This window comes from Rhinatrema bivittatum, chromosome 1 (genome assembly GCF_901001135.1).
Source record: "Rhinatrema bivittatum chromosome 1, aRhiBiv1.1, whole genome shotgun sequence".
NCBI lineage: Eukaryota > Metazoa > Chordata > Amphibia > Gymnophiona > Rhinatrematidae > Rhinatrema > Rhinatrema bivittatum.
Window position 1 is genome coordinate 284,121,268 of NC_042615.1, and position 15,180 is coordinate 284,136,447.

Consider the following 15,180-nt stretch of genomic DNA (forward strand, 5'->3'; position numbering starts at 1 on the left):
GGGGACAGTGTTAGAGAACAGCACGCCATCAGCTGCATGGTGGCTTGCCACTGACATGAGGATGGGGGCTACTGGCTTGCCAACTGACTGGTGAAGGGGCCAGGGGTCAGCTTGGGAAGCAGACTTCCACTTTGCTGTGGCTTTCCTGCTGCTGCTGCTGCTGCTGCTGCTTTGAATGAGGATAAGTCCCCAAACTAGTTCTGAGCTCCATTAAATCCAGCACTAATGGCAGATCATACAACTCTTTGAAAAATGGCCCTACTGCCTTCTTTCTACTGATGGCCTTTTGACAGTGATTGCGCTCCATAACTGTAAAGTGCCTCCACATCTCTGATGTCTTGCGGGGTTTCCCTCTCTGGATTCTTGGGTGCTGCTGCTGCTGCTGCTAAGATTGGTGTTGAGGGCAGACCAGGAGGTAAAAGGCCAAGTACATCTCTCATGCTTTTGGCTGCCTGCTGTTCCTGAGGAATAATCTTGGCCCCAGCAGGATTGCTTTATTGCCGGCGACTGCTCACTAGATCTCACACACTAGACTTTCAATATCCCCTCACATTCTCCCCTGAATCACGAGGTTCTGCAAAGATGTGCTGCAGACACTGATCAGAACAGGGAGCGCTGTGCTGGCTTCAGCTGATGCACAGCTTCAAGTCCTCTCCCAGTGCTGCTGCCAGCCTCCACTGAGCCTGTCTTCTTCTCACTCTGCACCATACCAACCCCAACAATGGATATGGAAGCAGGCAACTTCTGTTCCAGCTTCTCAGCCAAACCCCTATCCCCTTCTTTAAAAAAAAAAAAGCTCTCTTCTGAACCTGGTAAAAGGGCTCCTGGACCTCATCCTATCCCTCTCATCACCTTCCTCTTCCATTGCCATATTTGCCTCTTGATGCCAGTGACACCATGTGGTAGGGGCTTTTGATGGTACAATGTTTGTGTGCACCCTAGTAAGGACACACAGATAGTAGACCAGTCAGGCATTTTTGTCACAAATAGAACAGAGAACAGCACAAGCACAACAAGTTAACTGATAATGCTTACTAAGTGACTATGTACACATAGGGGTAGATCTTAAAAAAGTACGCGTGCGTACTTTTGTTCGTGCAACCGGTGCAGATCTTATAAAATCCGGGTTGACGCGCGCAAGGCTGCGCAAAATCGGCAGCCTGCGTGCGCCGAGCCGCGCAGCCTGCCTCCGTTCCCTCCAAGGCCGCTCCGGAGGGAACTTTTCTTCCACGTCCCTCCACCTTCCCCTCCCTTCCCCTATCTAACCCACCCCTAACTAAATCCCCCCCTACCTTTGTTGTGCACGCTGCCTCGCCATCCCCCGGCACAGGCCGCAGTGCTGGGGGACTCGGGACTGCCCTCCCGGCCTGCCCCCGAACCATCGCCATGTCCCCGGACCCACCTCGGACCGCCCCTCTGACCCCAGACCCGCCCCCCGGACACACCCCCAGACTTCTGACATGCCCCGGACACACCCCCTCCCGCTCCTTTTACGAAGCCCCGGGACTTACGCGCGTCCCGGGGCTTTGCGCGCGCCGGCGGCCTATGCAAAATAGGTGCGCCGGCGCACGAGTGCCCTGTGCGTGTAAATCCTTCAGGATTTACGCATGCAGGGCTTTTAAAATCTACCCCTTAGAGAATAAGTAGTCAAACTTATTGCAATACACACTCAAGAATTAGTACACTACACTGTCACACTGACTCTTTGAAAGCAGGAAGCTGGCTCTAAGTCACTGCATTGTGTGAATTGACTACAAAAGCTTCCAAGAAACAGAAAATCTCTGCCTGTATCTTTCCTGCAGCCTCTGGCACACTGTCAGCTGCAGTGGTAGTCCTAACCTGATATATACTGTAACTCTCTCACAGAGATTACAGCTCTAGGTAGCAAGCTACTAGGTAGCAAACATCCCAAAACCACTGATAAGCACAGTGTCAGTGATTCTAAATGCACACTTTACTTTCTCCTGTAAATGAAATCTTTTTTCTAAGCTTTTCTTTAAGTTTTCAAACAAGGCACTTGATAATCTGTTTTCCCTATCTAAGATCCAACATATGAATGACCGAACAAAATGGTCATTGTTCAAAGTGTTCTTAGTTTTACTTTATTAACTAAAAAAAAATGAAGTCAATCTATTCATCTGCCAGCTGGTGTAGTCTGGTTGAAAGAATGCTGCAGCATGATTGGTCCTGCTCCTTCCTTGTCCTATCCCAAACCAGCTCTGTTCTGTCTGACTTGACGTGAAGAAAAAAAGGTATTTCTTGATTTCCCTATACTCTTTAATCAAACTGAATGGAATGAGCTGAAAGGATTCTGATTTTTGAGACTGCACTCATTTAGTTCAGTTGAGCAAAATCAAACCAAAAAAATCTCATTCAAGTTAATTTTCACATTCAAATCATACAACAAATGCTCATTCCTTTCTTGAACTGGGACATCTTCAGGTGGCTAGGCCCTTCATCCCATATAGCTCTCCATTCCTGGCTATGCCCAGCTGGCCTCTCCATGGTTTGAGTCCTTCCCTTTCCTGGCCCTCCTCATGGTCTTGCTGTACACCCCAGGACCTGTGACTCTCCTGCAGTCTAAAATAGTTCCTGTACTGCTGTGCTGCTTCCAGGGTTCCAGCCAACTCCCACAGCTTTCTTTCTAGTCTCCCTTTGTGCTCTCTCCTCTTCTGGCACCAAAAGCATTATTTTATATGGTGCAGAAGCGTGCTCCTGTGATCTTAGGCCTCAGTGACCCCATCCCCACACCAGCTTCACTGGTCATTCCCAGGCAGAACTGGTATTCAGAAAATTACTTTCAGGCTATCTACCAGCCTTCCGCACTGTGTAACCAAGAATGGAGCCCTGTGGGGTTTGTTACAGTATCTATCGATCGATCAATAGATAGATAGAGATATATACACACACTATTTACGCCCTCAATAAAATGTAGCAGATTGGTGAGGCAAGACTTCCCTTGGCTAAATCCATGTTGGCTTTGTCCCATTAAACTATGCCTATCTATATGTTCAGCAATTTTGTTACAGTAAGTAGCTAAATGGTAAATTTTTCCAATGGAGAAAGGTGAATAGTAAATACATACTGTAACAAAATGTCATGGGATGGGGGGCAGTGTCCTATTGTGGTTTGCCAATTGATTGAAAGAGAGTAGAACTAAATGGTAAATTTTCCTAGTGGAGAAAGGTGATTAGTGGAGTACCCCAGCGATCTGTTCTGGGACCATTGCTTTTTAATATACGTATAAATGTCCTGGAAATGGGAACGAGTGAGGTGATCAAATTTGCCGATATCACAAAATTATTCAAAGCTCTTAAATCACAAGAGGATTGAGAGAAATTGCAAGAGGACCTTGCAAAACTGGGAGACTTGGCATGCAAATGGCAAATGAAATTTAATACAGACAAGTGAAAAGTGATGCACTTACAGAAGAGTAACCCAAATTATAGCTACACAGTGCAAGGTTCCATATTAGGAGTCACCACTCAGCAAAAGGATCAAGGTGTCATCTTTGATAATACATTGAAATCTTCTGCTCAGTGTGCAGCAGCAGTTAAGAAAGCAAATAGAATGCTAGGGTTATTAGGAAAGGGACAGAGAATAAAACAGAGAATATCATAATGCCTCTGTATCAGTCTATGGTGCAACCTCATTTTGAGTATTGTGGGCAGTTCTGGTCACCACATCTCAAAAAAGATGTAGCAGAATTAGAAAAGGTACAGAGAAGGGCAACCAAAATGATAAAGGGGATGGAACAATTCCCCTATGAAGAAAGGCTAAAGAGGTTAGGGCTGTTCAGCTTGGAAAAGAGACGGCTGAAGGGAGATATGATAGAGGTTTATAAAATAATGAGTGGAATGTAATGAGTAAATGTTAATCATTTGTTTACTCTTTCAAAATTACAAAGTCTAGAGAACACATAATGAAGATACTAGGTAATACATTTAAAACTAATAAGAGAAAATATTTTTTTGCTCAATGCATGATTAAGCTCTGGAATTTGTTGCCAGAGGATGTAGTGAAAGTATAGCTGTTTTTAAAAAAAAGTTTAGACACATTCCTGAAGGAAAATTCCATAAAACATTATTAAGGTGGAGTTGCAGAAATCAACTTCTTATTCCTAGGATAAGCAGCATGGGATCTATCTACCTCCTGGGATCCTGCCAGGTACTTGTGTTCTGAATTGGTCACTTTTGCAAACAGGATACTGGGCTTGATGGATCCTTGGTCTGACCCAGTATGGCAAGTTTTATGTTCTTATATTCTTTGTATATGTGTATATATACAGACACACACACACATACATGTGTTCTATGAAGTTTTATATTCTGTAAAGTTTTGGGGATTTGTTTTTATATTTTTTATTTATCAATATTTCATGAAGTTAACTGTATATGATGCCATCCAAACCATCACTGAGTCCAAATTTTCCTCCTACATAGATTTCTTTTATACACATAAAACTGACAATAATTTATTAGATCTTCAATAATCCCCACTCTCAGTGCATGGGAGTAGCTAGAATACTGCCGCAGGACAACAACAACAATAAACAGTAAAAATGATGCAAAAGCACATAGGACCCTGGCAGAAGCTGAGCAAACATAAGACAAAAAAAAAAAAAAGATTACCAAACACATTATCATTATTTATAAAAGTAAAGCCTCGTAAATGAATACACACAGAAATAAAAAAGATAAAACTTCAAGTTATTTTGTCGTGCTCCTGTGAATAAAATATTTTTTTTTACATCAAACAGTCTCGATTTCCCCCTCTTACCTCTCTAAACTCAGTAGCATAATTTATTAGTGATAACAATTTGATGGCCATTAAATTTGAATTCCCGTAAGAGCAATAAATGAATCTAGGAGATGTTACTCATAGACTCCTCGGCAGACTCATTCTTTGAATTTAGAACAGACATTAAGTCCTACATTCTCTCCTAATTGTTGATCTGGTAAAGTCTTTGCCTCTTCATTATCATTAAATAAATATCTCATACCATCTAACATTTTCCCAAAATTTAGCACTTCTGGCTTTAATCATTAGAAAATCTTCATGCAGAACTGCAAATGTTCTCCTTTGTTGGGCCTCAAGCAATTTCATGAAGAAAAGGATTAGATATAAGAATTCTGAAACATAACTAATGATTTCTTTTAACAATATCCAAGAGTATCTTTTTATCCTCCTTCATCAAAGAAAGAAACAATAAGTATTGGAGCAGAAGTTGGAAACCTGCACAGACTGGGATAAGTTATCTGAAGACTTCAAGGGAGTATTATCTGAATTAGCTGAAATTTCAGCAGCAGTTTGTAAGAATTATTTCCCTGTTGTTATCAGTTCTATATGCCTTATCAATCATAAGTAACTGAAAAAAAATTCTGCCAGTGGAATGGGTTATGACAGACGGCCCATCTAGTCTGCCCATCCACACATCCACTACCCTCTCTGTAAATATCTATTTCCTTAGATCACTCCAGCAGTATATTTTCCTCTGCCAGAAAATTACTTTTCAACGCCATCTGGAAATCCTACAATTCTTAGAAAACTTCCACCTCATTTTGTTCAAAAACTCATTCTGGCATTAAAAACTAATCTTTCATCAAAGCATGGATCACAGTTTTAGTAAAATCCTTATGCTGGGTAAGTAAAGGAATCTCCTGCTGAGCTTCCTAACATGGGCAGTGGTGACCACCCTTCATTCCCACTCGCCACCTCTACCTTCCTGGTGTACACAAGGATGATACCCATACCTGGGAACTCAACAGATTTTCCCTGGAAAATTAGGAAATTTTCACCCACTGCCGGATCTCTGGGAAACACTAGAAAACTCTGGAAACACTAAAAAGCTCCGAGCCTCTGTTTATTGCTCCAGGCTCTCTCCTTCAGTAAGCCTGCGGGAAGGGGAGACGAATGCCTGGAGCGCATACACTGCAAGAACATGTGCAGAGAAACTGCAGCTGTGATTCCAGGACTTGGGAGTCAGCTGAGGGTAGAGTAAGTTTGTGAGTTGTGACTTAAAGAGGGTGGGAGCCGAATGCTGGGGTCATGGAAGGAGAAAGAGAAAGCATACTGGGGTCATCCACGGAGGGGGGAAAAGTGGTGGTGAAGATAGGTACTGTGGATTAGCAAGGGGTGGCAGAACGGAGAAAGCTAATGGGATGAGGGTGAAAGGGGGTAGATTCAGAAGTAATCTAAGGAAACATATATCTACAGAGAGGGTGGTAGATGCATGGAGCAGCCTTCCCATTGAGATGGTGGAGAAAAGGACAGTATATGAATTCAAGAAAGCATGGGACAAGCACAGGGCATCTCTGAGGGCATGGTAGGGATTGTAAAGCTGAGCAGTTGGTGTGGATGGACAGACTAGACGGGCCATCTGTCACAGTCCACTCCACTGGGGCTAGAGAGTAGGTAGGGTGTCCTGACAGGGGTATATCATGAAGAGGCCAGTTGGTCCAGAGCTGCTGTCTTCTCCCTGAAACAGAGCTGAGCCCTTGGGTGCAGTGGTCTGCCAGGGCTTCCCAGATGGAAACAGGAAGAAGAGAGGACCCAAAGACCAGGACCGGAGCAGGAAGCAGGACCCACAGGAGCACAGCCAGGCAACAGGTTATCAAAGAAAAAAACTCTGTGTGGATTGTTGGACCACAAAAGTATGTCAGGCTAGGGCTCATTATATACAGACCTCAATTTGGGACACACCTAATGCTGGTCCAAAAGGGAACTTCTGGAGGCAAGTTTCCCTAGTTTTACTTCTCTTTGTATTTTCTATGGATTCTTACTGTCCCACTGCCAAAGCCCCTGGCCCTAAACAATTGGGATTGCAGGTTCAGTCCCTGCTGCATTAGAGAGAATACTCTCCTAGGGCTCTCAATCTTGGATTCTCTGAATGTTCTTGGCAAAATTTGGCCACCAGTTCTTTGGCATGGACATTTTGGTCCAGTCCTCAAGTGTGGTCCTCAGGATCATACTGGTTCCAGTCCACCAAATAATGCAAACATCCTCTGATAATTCTGGCATCCAAAATCTGGTGGACAATGAATTCTTGGTGCCCTTTCACTGTGACTGGCACTGGAGAAGAGGGCCATTTTCTTGGAAAAGGATTACATTTGTAGGGATTCAGAAGGGTCATGTGGCACACTGAATAAATGTGCAAATTATCTGGAAGCTAGAGTCTGAATGCCCCTGGATTTATTTGTTGATGAATCAGGAATGGTCTCAAACTTCTGTTTGAGCTTATTTAAGGGTCTCTCGCTCCTTAAGTGCCTTGTGGAGACTCAGACTTTGTTACCTACTGTGAATTGAAGGGCTTCCTGGTGAAGCCTGACAGCAAATTTTTCCTGTAACTCTTAGCTCATACCAATTCATGTTGGATTTGCATATGTACCTCTGTTAAGGCATTTACCCACTGCATTGCTGTAGGGACCCTGGACTGCTGACCCTCCCCGCAAAGAATGGGGAGGCCTTAGTTGTTGAAAGTTTGGAGTTATTAAATGCAAATTCTGCTTTAGGGAGTAACAGTGCCTTTTCATTTGGTAAAAATTACAGAAGCAACGGAGATACTGTTCTAAAGTCTGATGTAGCTATTCCATCTACACATAAGATTGTGGGTGGTATTTTGAACATACATGGAGTTGGACATCCAAAAGTTAAGTGATCTTCTGCCAGAAGTGTGCAATGAAATGAATGGTTAATCAGTAACGAAGTCCATTGATACCCATTCCCACAGTCTCGAGAGTGCTGATAATGGCAATAGTAATCCATGAGGGCAGTGACATAATACCTTATTACAGATACACACATCACAAGAGGTGACATACTCTGTTATATCCTGGCTCCTCTTGGCCACAAGAATTCCCAGCAACTACTTCCTTAGTTTTGTGGCAACTAATATGATCTGCCAATGAAGAGTCATGGCATCTTCAAAGGACCTTACAAACATGAAGTGCCATTGAGTACATAGAGTTGATTTTTTCTATAAAAGAAGGTTTCTCTCTGGCTCCATCAAGCAAACTTTCTCCCTTTTCCAGTTCCTACAGCCAGGTCTGTGCAACTCATCTGGCTGCAGGTTTCCATGTATTTCCTCTTATCAGATGAGGATTCTTGGTTCCAGAGGTGATGTTCTCCAGTTGGAAGATTGTAGTGTGAGCTTCCAGTTGTGCAGATTCTTCCCCTTACCTCCAGGACAAAGCATCTTGACTTACTGTTCATGGAGCCTGGTCAGTATGGTAACATAAAATTGACCCAGGAATAGTAAAGAGACCACCAAGCTCACCTAGAATTCATGTTGTGCATGGTCTTTAGGAATTCTAAAGTTTTGTGATCCATGAAAACCTGGACTTGATGATTGACTCCCCTTCCAGAGGGTGACGCAGTTTTATGGCCAAGAGTTCCTTGTCATAGGCATGATAGTTCTTCTCATCAGCTGTAAGGTTACGGGAGTAGAAGGCATATGGATGGAGGAGGTCTTTAGGTCTCCTCCTTTGAGGTAGTATAGCCGTGATAGCCACTCTAGATGTATCAGCCACCACTACAAATGGTTGCTTTGGGTCTGGGTATACCAAGATCAGGGCCATCGTAAAGGCCTTCTTCAGATGATGAAATGCCAATTGCTGCTCATGGGTTCACTTGAAAGAAGTCCCCTTCTTAAAAACATCCATTAGTGAGGCCATCACTTTGGAGAAGCCTGAGATAAAATGTCGGTAAAAGATTGTGAACCCCAAGACGCGTTGGATTTCCTTAACTTTTTTTGGGACAGACCATTGAGCCACTGTGTTGACCTTACTGGGGTCCATCTGTATTCCTTCGGATGAAAGTATATGTCCCAGGAATTCCTCTGATCACTTGTCAAATTCACACTTTTTGAGCTTGAAATAAAATGTATGTTTCTAGAGATGTTCAGGCCATCTTAATAATTATAAGAAAAATATTTGTACTACATTATTGCAATAATTGAGTTTGATATATTTGTATTTTACTTTTGCTGCAGTGCTTTTTGGAGCATAACTTAGCATTAGTAATAAAACACTGCTTATCTGCTGGTCATGCTCTGCAGGATCTTCAGAAAATATCAAGATATTATCCAGATATGTAACTACACTCTGACCAGCATATCATAAAATATTTCCTTCACCAGGTTTTGAAAAGTAGCAGGAGCATTTATTAATCCAAATGTCATCACCAAGAATTCAAACCAGCTATAGCGTGTTCAAAATGACATCTTCCATTCATCTCCTTCCCTGATCCAGACAAAATTATGTTCCTCTCAGATCAAGCTTAGTGAATATTTGGGCAGCCTGGATGCATTCCAACAGTTTGCTAATAAGAGGCAAGATGTAGCAGTTGCTAACAGTTACAGTGTACAAGGTCTGATAATCAATAGTCTTTCTTGACACAAAGAAGATGGGTTCCCCTGTTGTTGAAGTCTAATATTGAATACACCTTTTCTGCAGGTTTTCCTTTAAGTATTCATGGTAGTCCTTCAGTTCCAGCTCTGACAAAGAATAGATTTTCTCAAAAGGAATTTATGGCCTGACTGCAAATCTATGGGACAGTCATATGGTCTCTGCAGGGAAGAGTGTCAGCTCCTTTTTTTTAATCAAAGACAGCCCAGTATGCCACATACTTTTCCGACAGTTGTCCAATCTGATCTTCAAGTGCCAGATAACATGGATTGCCAATATTTTCATTTTCAGACTCTACCTCATGGGTCTCCTCATTAGGCATACTGTTCTGCTGGCAATATGGGAGCATCACCATCTGTATCTTTTACTTAATATGCAATTCATGTCATTCCACCCACAGAAGACCTAGAATGATTGGGAAAAGTGATGCTCTGATGAGGTCAAAATGAAGAACCTCCTGATGATTATTATGTATCATAGTTAAAACAAGAGATTCAGTCTCAGTGGTTACTGGCACTGATGATATGGGTGAGCCATCAATAGTCTCAACCATGATGCTTAATCCATTCTGTCATATGGGGACCTGGTGCTGCTCAGCAAATATAAAGTCCAGAAAACAAATAGATACTCCCGAGTAAATCATGGCTAGAGTGGGGATTCCATTATCTTCCTAGGAATGTTTGACTGGAATAGTAACATGAGAGAGATGTGTCCTTAGGGCAGTATTGATACTCAAATGAATAGCTATCTCTTGAACTATTCCCTATATGAAGACTGGACATCTGGGCTTCCCTGCTGCGGATGACCGTGATTCTGAGATCTACCATGGCAGAAATTTTGAAAATGTCCTGAGAGACCACAATAGAGGCCAAACCCTTTTCTAAAAATATAAAAAAGCTCCAAAGGTAAAAAATAAAGAACTTGTGTAAGAAAATGTGAATTCACCCTAGTCCTTAGCAAAAAATTCTTAATTGTCATATGACCATCATAGAGTGGCAACATTGGACTGCACTTATCAAGGCAAACATGTCCAATGAAAATGCCTTAAAGTCTAATCATGGGTCATGATTTGCAAAAAGTCCAATACATTTTTGTTTCTCTTTTCAACTTGCATACAAAATATTATTTCAAGTCTAAGCCAACTGCAAGTGCTTAATGTACTTATCTGGCTAGTAGACTTCAGTCAGTGAGCAGATATCTAGAGCCCATTGCAGTCACGGGAGAACACCACTGAACATCCCAATGCTGAATCAGCATTTCAAAATGTGCATTTATACTTCAGGGGAACTTATGATATTATGAAGGACTCTCACTGATAACACTTGCTTGAAACTTGGTGCAACATAATTTCTATCAATGAAGTTAAACTTGTAAGTCAGGAAGGCCTCTTAACCATCCAGATAGTCTCCCAAGGCCTGATTCACTTAAGGCTTTTCTTCCATGCTACGTCTATGGGGAAAAAAAACCCTATGTAAACCAAGCCCTCAGCGTGAGCAATGAGGCTTAATATTCATTTATTATTTGTCTCTGACTGATGCAGCAGACACTCTAGATTCTCATTGGGTTAGTTTTAGCTGAACAGTGACAGGAATGGACCTCACGCATAAGCCAGAATATGCTGTGTATGATCTCAGTCTCTCAAATTTACTGCTTAATGTTCCTCTTAATGCTTGCATTGTGCTAAAGAGTTTATGGAGTTCTTGGGACTGTAATGTAAGCAATTTGTGTTCTGAAACTGAGACTTCTCATGGTGCTTCAACAATGCTTCTACCTCTAAAATTGGAGGAGGGCAATACAGGGTTATGCTGCCTACAAAAGAAAACTAATTAGATAACCTATCCCCAGGTCTATACTCTCTATACTCATTTACAGACACAAAAAATGTCACAAGCAAAAGATACATCAAACCTTTATGGTGAGAGAAAAAATAAAAAAGTTAGTAAACTGATTAAAGTGAAATAAAAGAAAAATTGCCTAAATTCCTCTGCCCCCAAATTTCCTCTGAGGCCTCAGAATTGTGCAGATATCTAATAACTTATACTCATAACGAGCACGCTGCCAAAATTGTTTAATGTAGGCGAATGCACTTTGCAGATGTTTGATTAATGACAGATTGCAGGCTGGTGACTGGTTAGGTGTCTGATAAGTTAATCAAGATCAAATGAAAGCCGGCTTGAGAGAATAACACAATTGCTGGAAGTTGGAACAGGGATAAAATGCCAGGCTCTTCACTTTGAGGGCTTATATGATACAGCGTTAGCCAGAGCTTCTTGACATAACTATCTAACTAGTCAAGGCCAGATGCAGGGATGATTGTCTCTCATTACTCACCCACAAGCTGGGCAGTGCCTCCTTCATCTGGACCCTGTTTCCCTCCTGGACTTCAACAAATTGATTCAGCTGGGCTGTAGTGTGTGTTGTGCATGCTTCACACTAAGTGGAAAGCATCAGTAGATGAGCCGCAGAGCCACAGGAGATCTCTCCTTATGGGATATGCTCTGGCCTACATCCTTCAAAGTCTGGTCTGGAATCTCTGAGATAGGTGGACTGGGAAGAGTACCTACAAGGCTACCTGCTGTTCTTTATCTCCCCCGGAGTTAGAAAAAGCACATTCAAAGGAAAATGTGCATTTGGCACACTGAACACACATTTTAACTTTTGGGGGGGGGGGGGGGTTGAAGGGGATGTTATGGCTTGACAAGAGAGATTACTTATTCAGCTGAGTGTTCCTGACTTCTTTTTTTTGTCTATTTCCCCTGCTTTTTTTTATTTTAAGTGCCAGCACGGTAGTGATGGAAATTTAACTCCATCTCTGACCCAGAGTTAAGTTTCCAGCACTAAAAAAAATTTGAGATGGGCCATCGGGGAGTACTACTTGAATCTCTAATTTGCATGGAATTTCCATGAGAGAGCGCTAAGCAGAACTCCTATTTTCAAACATATAATTTCTGCTGCATCAGCAGTGAGTCTTGCACTCAGAAAATGTGCTTCGAATTGCAGGCGGAAAGGTACATTTGGCCTGTTAGCACAAGTCTTTCACCCACCCACATGTTGCTGGTGCCTCAGCCAACTTTCAGATAGCAGGAATATTAGCAGCAGCTGTCGGTGGTTGCAGGGAAAGAGCTGATAGGAGATCAGACTTGACAGCCACCCATAAATTTACAGACTACCTGTTAAAAAAAACTTTACAAAATTTACCTGCCTGTGAGGTCTATAATTTACCTTCAGTCATCTGTAATCCCACTGCTTGTCGTCCATCTCTCTTCTTCTCTCCATTCATGTCAATAGTGAAAAATATTCCCTTTTAAATAAAAAAGTTCAGACTGCAATGCAATCACATTACTTCCGGCTTCTTCTGACATCATTGGTGCATGGGCAGGAGTCAAAAGTGAGGCATGGTGAAACCACAGCTGGTGGTTTTTTATTTTAAAAGGGACCATACCACCCAGAGAGAAAGAGAGAGCCAGAGGAGAGGCTGACTGAACCACCTGAAAAAAGGTAAAGAGAGCCGGAAGAGAAACCAACTATCTCACTTCCTGGAGAGAGAGCTGGAAGAGAAATAGACCTTGACTGCACAAGGAGCCAACTGCTTAACAGAGCTGCCAACCGTGCCCCAGATGAAGAGTCTGCCTTCTGCCACAGAGTCACAATAAAGGAGATAGAATTTGAAACTATTAGAAAAGTATGTAGGTTGCAGATCTTAATTGCAACCAGATGGAGGGAAGGCAGGGGAGGACCAGGGGACTGAAAGAGATAGAGAGGACTGGGATGGGGGGTAGGAGCCAGGGAGAACTGGGAACTGAGGGAGAAAGTATCCTGGCTGGTGGAGGTGGGGGGGGGGGGGGGGATGTGAGGGAGAAAGAAATGAGGATGGAGGGGGAAGGAAAGGGAAATTGGTTATTGGGTGGAGGAAGGAAGGACCTATGATGGGAGAGGAGGGAAGGACAGAATGAGGCTAATAGAAAGAGGACTCTGGTTTTGATGGGAGGGGGGATATAGGAAGATAATTTGAGGATAGGAATGGAGGCAAGAGCATATGAAATTGAAGTGAAAAAGGAGAAATGGGGAAAGGCGAGGAGGTAGGAAGAATATGAAGGAGGAAGAGATAATGTGCTATTAAACCAAATTTCAAATGTTAACTATGATATATTTCACTTTCCTAGACCCAAACGTAGACGTGGAGGAATATTAATAATTACTAAAAAAGAACACAAGCTAGTGCCTTACAAGGTAGAGATTAATCCACCCTTTGAAGTTGCAATTCTGAAATAAACTTAGATGGTCTACTGTCCCCCTGGCATACTACAAAAAGATAGACTTAGTTTTTGGGAATTTGCAACGTTCTTATGGCCTGGATTGGCCACTATTGGAAACTGGATGCTGGGCTTGATGGACCCTTGGTCTGACCCAGTATGGCATTTTCTTATGTTCTTATGCTCACCACTGTTTGAATTATTTGCTAAGGCGTTTCCACCACCAGAATCTACATTAATTGTAGGAGGCTTTAACCTCCATGTAAACAAACACTGAGAACCTTAGCCTGTGAAATGGTTTTAGAAGCAATGGAAGCACTGGGATGGTCACAGTTTGTCTCAAAAGCTACCCATAAAGCAGAGCACACTCTAGACCTAATATTTGCTAATACCTCACACACAATATTCCCTGATCTGATCACCAATTAATAAAGATGGAAATAGCCTTCACCAACCAAATCCAAAATAGTATAGATAATGGGGCAGATTTTTAATATTATGCTCGTGGGGTACATTTCTGTAAATTTATGGGTGGCTGTCAAGTCTGATCTCCTATCAGCTCTTTCCCTGCAACCACTGACAGCTGCTGCTAATATTCCTGCTATTTGAAAGTTGGCTGAGGCACCAGCAACATGTGGGTGAGAACTGAAGGTGAAAGACTTGTGCTGTCTAACAGGCCGAACGTACCTTTCCGCCTGCAATTCGAAGCACATTTTCTGAGTGCAAGACTCACTGCTGATGCAGCAGAAAAGATGTTTGAAAATAGGAGTACTGCAGTGCTTAGCGCTCTCTCATGGAAATTCCATGCAAATTAGAGATTCAAGTAGTACTCCTCGATGGCCCATCTCAAAATGTTTTTAGTGCTGGAAACTTAACTCTGGGTCAGAGATGAGTTAAATTTCCATCACTACCATGCTGGCACTTAAAATCAAAAAAGCAGGGGAAATAGACAAAAAAAGAAGTCAGGAACACTTAGCACTTGAACACTTAAACAACAGGGAAGGGGCTTGAGTTGGTGAGGGAATGAAAGGTAGAAAGTAAATGAAGGCTGAGGATAGGATGAGTACAGAGATTGAAAATGGGGGACTAGGGAGTGAGTTAAAACCAAGAGGGAAACTGGAGGAAGCAGTGAGAATAGGGGAAAAGGTGAGGAGAGAGAGGGGGAAAAAGGCTAGGAAATGGGTGATATCATGAGATAGAAAGCTAGTTTGGTAGGCAAGAGATAAAAATAAGGAGAGTGTGAGAACTGGAAAAGATAATGGAGATAAGAGCTAGAGAGACAGGATGGGGAGGTGAAGGAGGGTTAAACACAATAAAAGATGTGAAGAAATAGAAAGGAAAGAGAAGTAAGGAGATGGATATAGGAAAGCTTGGATAGTTGGAAAGAGAGTCAGCTTGGAGATGGTAGGGGATGAGTCAGGAAAAAACTGAAAAGTGCAGCTACAAAGGTTAAAAGTGTGCTACTGATATGGACATTGTTAAAAAATACCATTCTAGAAGTACTGAACAGATATATTCCATGC

At 42.4% G+C, this 15,180-nt stretch overlaps 1 protein-coding gene across 1 annotated transcript in view; it reads left to right on the forward strand.

Annotated features, from left to right (window-relative positions):
* The window catches only part of LOC115087992 (dedicator of cytokinesis protein 2-like), a 1,829,205-nt gene that overhangs the window by 1,605,089 nt on the left and 208,936 nt on the right, over nt 1-15,180 (forward strand). The gene's annotated exons all lie outside the window — the stretch shown is intronic.